This window comes from Nicotiana tabacum, chromosome 24 (genome assembly GCF_000715075.1).
Source record: "Nicotiana tabacum cultivar K326 chromosome 24, ASM71507v2, whole genome shotgun sequence".
NCBI lineage: Eukaryota > Viridiplantae > Streptophyta > Magnoliopsida > Solanales > Solanaceae > Nicotiana > Nicotiana tabacum.
This window is the reverse complement of record NC_134103.1, coordinates 85469277-85481204: the sequence shown is the minus strand read 5'-3', so window position 1 is coordinate 85481204 and position 11928 is coordinate 85469277.

Genomic DNA, 11928 nt, shown 5'->3' with positions numbered 1-11928 from the left:
GCCGCTATACATATTTTGTGGGCCCACCAATAATTATTCTGCGCTTAACTGACATAACAATAATTCAAATGGATATAGCGCCCTTATTTAAGGTGCTATACCTAAAAAAATTCGACCCCCCGGATTGGGCACTGCCTTACTTAAATACGTTAAGGATTTTGTATAAATCCATTCAGAAAAATTCTCAAGTCTTGTTAAATTTTTCTTCGTTAAGTTATTTTGCATTTTGTCATAATGTCTGAAGAGCGAAGAATTAGGGTTTCATTATATTGTGTGTGTGGGGGAGGGGGAGGTTGTGTTGGCGAATAACTTAGTAAGCTATAGTTTATCTCCACAGTGTCATGTTAAGTTGCCACTTACAATGGAGTATGATAGATTAGTATCGTTGTTATGTAAAAAAATGAGTGTGAGCAAACGTTCAGTAAACCTTAAAGTAACCGGAAGATATTCGTATTCTGTCACTCCGCAAGGGGTTGCTTGTTATGCTGAGTTTAACATCGAGGAAGATGAAACTCTGAGTGATTTTTTGAGGACTCCGGATGAATACTGGAAATTTATTTTGATAAAAATGTTGGAAATGTACGTCAAGGCTGAAGACGTTCGCAATAAGGAGGTTGCGCAAAGCAGGGATATCCCTCAGTCATTGGGTAGTTATTTTGGAGTAATTTTAGCCGAACAGGTTCTAGCTGAAAGAGTTTGACCTGATCTAAACTTATCTCCACGGGCGAATGAGGAGCGAGAAAATAATTTCTCTCCTACTTTACATGATCCACTAAACGAGTGGTAAACTTCAATTTTCCTTTGTGTCACGATATTTATTTTTGCTGTATTAAATTTGTATTAACACTCATATATTCCACAGTGGGTACCGGCCAGATATGAATTTTACAAGTTACGAACCAACGCCCAGTTGGAATATGCGTAGTTCTGGTATATTGGATCATGGTGGTCCATCCGGGAGTCATCACCAACAGGATGATGTCCATCATGGGATGTCAACACATTACGATTTGTAAGTGAAGTGATATAGCTATATGTAAAGTATTTATCAATTTGTGTAACTCATTATTTTGTTGGTTGTGCAGTGAAAACGAGCAACTTGAACGTCCTGTCCTGACTCAATTGCCCGAAGATGATATATTTAATCGGGATCTGGCAAATGCACAGAGTCAGGAAGGGAGCAGTGATTATGACAACAATGCCGATGAGTCCGGAGATGACACACCCTTCCCTGATGAGGGTGATGATGAGGAGGAAGAGAATGCTGGACTTGATTTGACGAGGGAGCATGCTCTACCCCCTGTTAAACCAAGAGTGTACAGGTACCACATGCCATTTCATTCAAGGGAGATTCCCTACCGTGATCATTTGTTAACTATGCCGGATGTGGATGCCCTTACAAGGGATACTGACGAAATTCAGACAGCAATGTGGGATGAGTCTAGACCAACGGTGCTGTCAAAGGGCATGCGCTTTCCTGATAAAGCGCGCCTAAGCAGGGTGGTGAAAATGTACAGCATAAAAGAGTGTCGTGAGATGACGGTATGAGAGTCAACTTCGGATGTATACAAGGTTGTTTTCCGTTGATGATTTACGGGTTGTAATTGGATACTGCGTGCGAAGAATAAGAAAATAAATATTTGGATTGTGGGTAAATACATTGGCACCTACAATTGTGAAATGGACACATTCAGTGGGAATCACTTCAACTTTGATGTTGACTTGATTTCTATTTTCTTGATTCCACACATTGAAGCGTCCATAAGGTACAAGATCAAAGAGTGTATTACATCCGTCCACCAGGAATATGGGTGCACCATTACCAAAAAAAGGAATTTCTCGGGCGCAAACGTGCGTTTGAAATTATTTATGGTGATTGGGATAAATCATTTGCATATCTACCCAGGTACATGGCCGCATTGCAACACTTTAACCCTGGGACTGTTGTTGAATGGAAGCTTGATAAGAGTCTAATAATATCAGAATATATATTAATATACGTGTTCTGGGCATTTAAACCTGCAATTGATGGTTTTGTGCATTGCCGGCCGGTAATATCCATAGACGACACTCATGTCTATGGAAAGTATGATATCAAGCTGTTGATCGCCATTGTAGTAGATGCTAATGGAAGTATATTTTCCTTAGGTTTTACTATTTGTGCTAATGAAAGCCAAGAGACGTGGACACTATTTTTGAACCATTTGAAATAGCACGTTATCAAATATCATTCAGGTATTTGTCTAATATCTGATATGCATGGTGGTATTTTATGTTATGTACCGAATTTGTGTGCATGGCAGGAACCGTATGCCTATCACCATTACTGTGTGAGGCACCTGAAGGCCAATTTACAGAAGGCATATCCCAACAAGGATTTGTATGATTTAATGTGGATGGCTGCAACAGATCACCAAGAGTGTAAATTCAGGAGGCGCATGGAATCTATCAGGCAGGAAGACGAGGGAGCCTATTGTTGGTTGATGCGACATGAGCTTGACAAGTGGACTTTGCATGCAGATGGTGGCAGAAGATGGAAAATTCTGACTACAAATGTGTTAGAGTTTTTCAACGGGTTATTGAAGTCTGCACGAGGATTGCCTATCACTGCCATGGTGCGGATGTAATTCAAGCTGATGCCAGGGTTTGTTGAAAGGGCTACATGTGCATCGTCATTGATAGAAAGGGGTGTTGAATTAATGCCAATACCAATGAAAAGATTTGAGAAATACAGGAAGCGAGCACATTGGCATTAATTTTTGCAGTATTGCAATGAGCGAAATATTTTTGAAGTTCCCACCGCTATCCATCATAACCGGGGGAATAATACACACACCGTAAATGAATCCAGAAGGTTATGCTCTTGTGGAAAATGGTCCATCTACCACATGCCATGCTCACATGCCATCAAGTGCTTTCAACATACAGGTTTAGGGCCAACCAACTACGTTGATAAAGAATATAGTGTTGCTGCATACTTAAACACCTATAGTGGGTAGTTGCAGCCAGTGGGTGCTGAGCATTATTGGCCGCCAAAATCATTTAAAATGGTGTGTAACAAGGAGTTTTTGAGTCAGCGACAAGTGCAAAAAAGAACGCGTATATGGAACCAAATGGATGTCGGTGATACCGTTTATGCGCGCAAATGTGGCATATGCTCGCAAACAGGACACGACCGTCGTAAATGTCCTTCAGTTAGTTTGGGTGGCGGTGGTAATCCAGCTCCTGGTAGAAGTTCATCTAATGTGCTCAACTATCAAGGATACACGTAGTGTTTTGTTTCCGTAATGTGGTTGTAATAAGTGTATGTACTTGGTTATCTTGCAGAATGTATGAAATAAAATTATGTTTCCATTGCTGTTAAATCTTATTGATATTTAACATTAACACTTCAGTACAACAATCTAACATAAACCCATTTTTTTTAAATTTTTTTATCTTGTAGACCTGAAAAAGCTGCTCGCCTGCATAACCTATCTTCTGGAAAAACTATATTGTACCCGAAAGAATCTTTAACACGCGAAGCATAGCATAGTTAAATACTACATTATGTGTGTTGTCATGTCGACCCGAAAAAGCTGCTCGCCTGCAAAAACTATCATCCGGAAAAGCTATATTGTACCTGAAAGAATCTTTAACATGCGAAGAATAGCGCGGTTAAATACTATGTTATGTGTGTTTTCTTGCCTATAAATAATTAGCGCATTTTAGTTATTACCTGCGCTTAACCAAAACATATAGCAAAACTTTCCATACATTTTTCATTTTTCTTGCATTACCAAATGTCTAGACGCAATGACCAACCAAAGTGCTATTGTGGCAAACGTGCGATTATGAAGGCATGTTGGTCCGATGGTAATGTTGGGCGAATATACTGGATGTGTCTATACAGGTTTAGAGGCAATGACGAAAATTATTGTATGTTTGAGGAATGGTATGATGAACCCATTAACCAGGAATACTACAAATCAATTTTGCAGTATGTTTAGAATATGAACGCTGAATACCAATGCCAGATCTCTGAAATGCAACGAGAAATTACGGCATTGCAAGAGAAACTAAAAGAGGCGGACGAAGAAAAAAATAAAATGGAAGAGAAATTTAAGTGGTTGGAGTAGAGAATAATAGGCGGTAGTGACTAAACAAACACATGTATGTGTTGAGTGTAGTATTTTATCTTTATATTTTCCGTATCATGTACTTTCATTAGTTGTACTGAATTTAAATTATGTTAAGTTGTTATGTTTGTGTTTGTGTTGTAGTATTAAAATAACGAAGAACCGGAGAAATAAAAATATAATGCGCATATAATGTAAACAATAAAAATTGTTCCAATTATTTACTGAATGTCATATGTACATAAAATACAAAAAAAATCAATGCATCCCACATCATGTATGCTTTAATGCAGCCGTTGGCCTGAGGCGCATCCCATCTCGCTCGGCTACGCTATCAGGATCATCCTCATCACGTCACCTGTTTATCGAAGGATGCGCTGCAGCATGATCGTCAGTAGGGCTGGCAGGCTCGGTAGAAGGGGCCGTCTGTCCAGCAGTAACCTACAGAATAATAAGATATTTTAGTATATGAAAATATATATTTGTAATGTACATGTTAAGTCCCAAAAATTTAAATTGTCTTACCATAGTCTCATCGGGCTCCTGAATATAATCATCCGGCGCAGCCCGGTCAATATCACACAAAGTGGCCTCCGTGACGGGCGAGGATGAAGCCTTAATAAAAAAAAAAGATATTTATGGCTAATCAATAAGATAAAAAATATTTAAATGTAATAGTAATACAAACATACGTGTGCCTGTGAAAGATCCGCAACATCCCTAAATGATAAACCATAACTCAGTCGGCGCCCACTATCCACATCTCATGTCGGCCGATCATCAACAACGGTCGGTGGGTCGGGAAGATCAAGAAAATACTGATCCCAATGCTCTCGCGTAATGCCCGTGCCCGTGATCAACAATGGAGATGACGGGGTCACCTGCGATCCCTGGAGTGAGCTGAAGCTGAAGGTTGAATGATGACATGCTGCTGTGAGAGTGGTCTGGCTCATGGAGGTCACTCGACTGATCAACTCCAACATGATCAAGAAGTGCCTCAACGCCCCTTCGCTGGGGACCACCTCCTCACAGACCCCACGACTTCGTGGGATACCCCTACCTCGTAGGGCATGCCTGCCACATCGACCACGTTCCGGCCCCACTAGTGGCCCATGATGGCACTGCTCTGGCGCCACATAGTCAGCCTCGTATCCTAATCTCTCATCATCTCGGGCTCACCTCAACGTCCAGGAAGCCAGATCGGTAACCTGCTGGCCATACTCGTGCAAAGCGGCTACTCCCTCATCGGTATACTGCTGCATCTGCAGTCCCAACTGGTGGAACAGATGTAGGCCAATAGCCTGCACAACATGTAAAATATAAATTACGGAATGCTAGGTTAACGTTATAAGTAAGTATACCAAATAACATACCAGTGCCTCGTGCCTCCCAGTGTATGGAACGTACCGACCGCCAGCGCGATAAATGGGATTCCTGATGAAAAGTCAGGTAATGCTGCGGTACCAACCCATATAATCATGCTCAATCTCCGTCCGGTCAGGTGGAGAGGGCGGAGGGGGGGAGGATCAGGTCATGTCGCTGGTCCCAAGTATCGATCTGCGCCTCTAGCCATGCCATATATGTTTGATCTACCGTGGAATGATCATCCCGCTGTCCCGCGGTATTAGCTGTGGATGGCCAAATTGGCGAAGTACTCACTCGGCGGCATGATGCTCCACAATATTAAGGCACATCAACGGGACAGAAGAGCTCCACATAATTCGGCCGGCCGAGCAATAATCGGTCAAGCCAGCTATTAGCTCGTCGCTGTATGGCCTCCAAATGAACTATTAAGTAACAATAGAAAACGTGAGTATACGCAACACATATGAAGCCAGGCCAAGTAAACTTAGGTATACATTTACCTGTGCGCCCTCCAGCAAATCCAACAAATCCCTGCACAAGGGGAGATTATGTCGATCCTCGTACTCTCGTCCATATCCCCGCCTATCAACCCACTTCCTAGCTAGAGGGTTGAAACGAAGGTGGTGCACCCAGAGCTAATAGTGGTAGAGGTGGCTGCAACTGCAGGAACCGCTCCCAAGCACAAACCTAACATACAAAGTGGAAGTAAAATTTTTGGTATATTTTTACTAGGTATGTTATAATGAATAGATTATTCGAATATGTTTTCACCTGTAGCAGCAGCAAAAAACCAGCAACGTCATTGTCACGACGCAATTTTTCCTCCGTTGGGTATCATTATAGAACCTAGTTTTAGGGACTAGGTAAGCCTAACAATAATTAAAACAACAACATTATTTAAATAGAATCTCTTAAAATCCCAAAACCGGTGGTACAAGTCATAAGCTCTACAGAGTGTTTGCTAGAAAACTTATAAATATAACTATATAGAAATAAGGATAAACAGTGCAAAACGAAAACTAGAAGGTGACTCTGAAGCCTGCAAACGCAGCAACAAGTTTACCTTGAGTCTCCACAGCTAGCTAACGAACAAGTACCCGGATCTGCACAAAAATGTGCAGAAGGGTAGCATGAGCAAACCATAGCGGTGCCCAGTAAGTATCAAGACTAACCTCGGTGGAGTAGTGACGAAGAACAGTCAAGACACCCACTGGCCTAATAAACTGAACAGATATAAGCACATGAATAACACAAGTATGATGTCTACCTAAAGACTATACAATATGGCTCACAATTCAGTAATGGCATTAAAGTAAGAAACAACAAGTATCAGCGGAATATCATGAAAATGACGCAGACGAAGTGAATGGAACACAACCTAAATCCGGAATCACGAATATAGCAAGGACAAGTAATAACTCAGTAATTACAACTACTTTTACATCAGGTTTTAGTCAACAACTCCACGAGGTACCGAACCTCGGACAATTCACAACTCACAGGTCTCAATACCTGAACCCTAACACTTGGCATCCTGTGCCCTCATAACACCTCATAACCACACTGACGACTCACGTGCCAATAGAGCCATTCTCACATAGAAGATAAGTAAACAAGGGTAAGCAACTATGCTCAACAATATCAAGAACACTTCTTACCCTATAAGAGTGCTTAACTACGTGTATGCTTGTGCACGTGTCCTACCATAGTTCATATCAGCAAACAAGCATAAGAAAAAAGAACGAACATCACGTAGAATATTGTCTCACAGCTTTCACAAGATAAAGCTCACACAGGTACATATACCACTACACAAATATCAACAACAAAATGCCCTCGGGCCACAAATCATCACAAATCATCACAAATCAATCCCTGACACATCCCACCTTGTCTCGCCACGTGTGCAATAGTAATATAAATGCACGCCTTGTCTCGTCACACGTGCATAATAATATTTCCACCTTGTCTCGCCACATGCGCAACCCCCCCCCCCCCCCACATATATATATATATATATATATATATATATATATATATATATATATATATCCCACCTTGTCACGCAGCATGTGCAAATATCAATAGTAACAATAGCACGGCAGAAACCTCGTGCAATCCCATAACAACAACCGCACGGCAGAAACCTCGTGCATCACCACAACAAATACAAGAACAACAATAGCAATAATAAAAAGTACAACAAGTAAGTCAACTCAAGAACTTTTAAATCACAGGAAAATGTAGGACCAAATCACAAGGAATAACCACAATAAAGAATGCTAGGTGTAAAGAGAACAACTCAACAAAGGGAAACTAACACGAGTCAAATAATTCCAAATAAAACAAGTCGACTAAGATATAGGATATCTAAAAATTCTTTTGAGGTTGAGGAATTTCTAAGAATTTTCAACAATTTAATTAAGGACAAGCAGCGGAAAAATAATCATAACCTCAATTTAAGACTGAATAAATTATAAGATGATACAATAATAATTTCAAATAAAGATAAGCAGTTATGAAAAGACAGCATGACAATAGAGGAGGTAAAATCTTCAGTTAAGTGAAATAAGAGTCAAATAGGCAATAAGAGTGAATCCTAAAAGCAATTAACTCTAATTAAAACATGTAGAGGTGAAACTAGTAAATAGGAACTTAATCATATATAACAACTTCATACTCAGTGAATATAAGGACCTAAGGATCCTAAAAGGCCAACTTTACACAAATAAGTCCGTGCACGCACTCGTCACCTCATGCACACGGGCTACAATCAACATAGATGACTCAAATCCTAAGGGGGAAATCACCCATACAAGGTTAGGTAAGATACTTACCTCGTACCAAGCTCAAACAGTCCGTAAGAATGCCCTTTCCTCAATTTTCTGACAATGAATGGCCCAAATCTAGCCAAACACAATTGCATAACATGAATACAACAATAATAGACTTATCTAATCAATGAAATCAATATTTAATAAAAATTCTGAAATTCGCCCTAAAAAGTAGACCTGGGCCCACATCTCAGAATCGGGTAAAAGTCATAAAATACGAACACCCATTCACTCACGAGTTCACTCGTACCAAAATTATCCAAATCCGATGTCTAAATCCCAATCAAAACTCAAAACTCTTAGTTGAAGAACTTCTTCCCATTTTTCCTAAATTTTCAACCCAAACCCGAAATTTAATGAAGAAAACAACTATAGATTAATGAAATACAACCAAGAGCGAGTTGGAAATCGTTACCCCAAAGCTCTCTCTGAAAATCCCTCGAAAAATCGCCAATTCCCGAGCTCCCAAGTCCAAAAATGAAGAAATGAATCAAACTCTCGATTTGCCCCATTTTCTGCCAGTTAAACCGCATCTACGGACTTGCCTTCGCATATGCGTCACCGTACCAGCGGAATTCCCATCGCAGGTGTGGATTCCATTCAAAACTCAGCGTCCGCTTCTGCGATCCAAGGGTCTCACCTGCGTGTGCACACCTGCGGACCCATGTCCGCTTCTGCGGTCCTTCACCGCTCATGCGATTGCTCCATCGCATTTGCGGGCATCGCAGATGCGGAATTTACCTCGCACCTGCGACCACTGGCACTCCTACATTTTTCCACTTCTGCGCTTGCCTCTCCGCACCTACGCTCTCTTCACTGCAGGTGCGAAAATACGAGATTTAAATTCTCAAAATGACCGGCCGGGTCGTTACAGTCACGCTAGGTGCTCATGCTCGCCCGACACATATGCCTGTACAAGTAGCCGAGAACAGAAGCACCCCAGTTGTACTTAGGTAAATCATCTAGCCGCTCAAGATGATGAAGAAATCTCAAGATGACTAGGTTCCCCTAAGTGTTCGGGAACAAAACCCCTCCAAACATAAGGAGTAGCAATAACCTCGTGTACCGGTGAATATGAACCTCTGGTGTATCGTTTGTGATGTCAGGGTGCAATGACTCCAAATGCTGTCGGACAGTCGTCAACTGCACACGACTGGCCCCAACCAATGCAGTCTCCTCCGGTGGCTGTAAACCAGGGAGCCGCTGCAGCATGTCCATGTACTGCAAACCTGTCTGCTCTCTTATGGCATGCGGAAGAGCAACAGGATTTCCATCAACGGGCAGCCCATACATGACCTCCATGTCCTGGAGAGTGATGGTGGCCTCGCCAATGGGCAAATGGAATGTGTGCGTCTCCGGTCGAGCTGCAGCCATGATCAACGACCAATCGAGTTGCAGCCGGCCGATCTCTACAATCCTATAAAAGCCCATATCCTGGAGGCTTCTGACTATACGGGGATGTAGAGCGCGTTCCCTGAGAAAGCCACACATATCGTCTACTCTCCTGGTGCGAAAAGTCTGAGCCAGTAACTATCCCTCCTATATGTGGGACGACCTATGATCGCCCTGTAACAACAGTAGCTCCAGGCTGGCAGGTCCAGGATGCAAAGGCGGAACCTCTATGTCGTCTACTATAAATTAAACAAGATTAATTACATTATTTTACTTTAATATGTTAGTTTTATTACTTTACATGTTAGTTTTATTATTTTATATGTTTGTTTGTAAATTAAATAATTATTTTTCATAATTATACAAGTTTTGATTATTAAATATTCACATATGGGTTCCTGGCTCGATATTTGAGACCCAATAGCACCAAGATATACTGAATTTTTGTTGTTTTCTCATGTTATTTTCTTATGATCGTTGACTAGAATTGGACAGAGTTTGTGTTTGAACTATCAGCTATTTTGACGTATTTTTGGGTATAATAGATAATATGTTAGTTTTATTATTTTATATGTTTGTTTGTAAATTAAATAATTAATTTTCATAATTATACAATATTTAGTTATTAAATATTTACATGTGGGTTCCGGGCTCGATATTTGAGGCCAGTAGCACCAAGATATCCTGAATTCTTGTGTTCATGATGAGAAAATTTTCTCGATTTATGTATGTTATTTAAATGTTAGTTTATTATTTATATGTTAGTAGTTTTATTAATTAATATGTTAGTTTTATTATTATATATATTTGTTTATGACTCACTTATTTTTGACTATAATAAAATTAAATAACTTATTTTCATAATTATATAAGATTTAATTATTAAATATTCACATATGGGTTCCGGGCTCGATATTTGAGGCCTAGTAGCACCAAGATATCCTGAATTCTTGTGTTCATGATGGGAAAATTTTCTCGATTTATCACTCAACATGTCTGTTATTTTAAATGTTAGTTTTTTATTTATATGTTAGTAGTTTTATTAATTTATATGTTAGTTTTATTATTATATATTTTTGTTTATGACTCACTTATTTTTGACTATAATAAAATTAAATACTTCATTTTCATAATTATACAAGATTTAATTATTAAATATTCACATATGGTTTTCAGACTCGATATTTGAGGCGCAGTAGCACCAAGATATCCTGAATTTTTGTTATTTTCTCATGTTATTTTCTTACGATCGTTGACTAGAATTGGACAGATGTTTGTATTTGAACTATCAGCTATTTTGACGTATTTTTGGGTATAATAGATACTTAAATGATTAATTTCAATAACTACAAGGATAGCACGCTAAAGGGCACTACATTTTACTAAGCTAAAAGTGTAATGACCCAACCGGTCATTTTAACTTTTAGAACCCCGTTCCCTAAAATTAAACTTTTCGTAGGTGCTTGTAATGATTTATGACTTGCGGGGATGGTTGATTCGGGATTTGAAAGTGTTTGAGGTGAAACCGGAATACTAGGTTCCTTAAGTTGGCCTTAAAATGCTAAGTTTGACTTCGGTCAACATTTTGAGAAAACGACCCCGAAATAAAATTTTTATGATTCCAACAGCTCCTTATGATGATTTTGGACTTAGGAGCATGATCGGAATTTTATTTGGAAGTCCGTAGTGAAATTAGGCTTGAAATGGCTAAAATAGGAATTTAAAGTTTGAAAGTTTGACCGGGGGGTTGACTTTTTGATACCGGAGTCGGAATCCAGTTCTAAAAATTTTCATAGCTCCGTTATATAATTTATGACTTGTGTGTAAAATTTGAGGTCAATCGGAGTTGATTTGATAGGTTCCGACATTGAACGTAGAAGTTGAAAACTCCTAGTTTCATTAAGCTTGAATTGGGGTATGATTCATGGTTTTAGCATTGTTTGATGTGATTTAGAGGTTCGACTAAGTTCGTATGATATTTTAGGACCTGTTGGTATATTTGGTTGAGGTCCCAAGGGCTTCGGGTGAGTTTCGGATAGTTAACGGATCAAAAGTTGGACTTAAAAAGCTGCTGCAATTTTCTCTTCTGCTGCATATTCTGGGCTGTGATCGAGCCTCAGATCAAGCCCCAGATATCGAGCCTCAGATCGAGCCCCGGATATCGAGCCCACGATCGAGCCCCAGATATCGAGCCCACGATCGAGCCCGAGATATCGAGC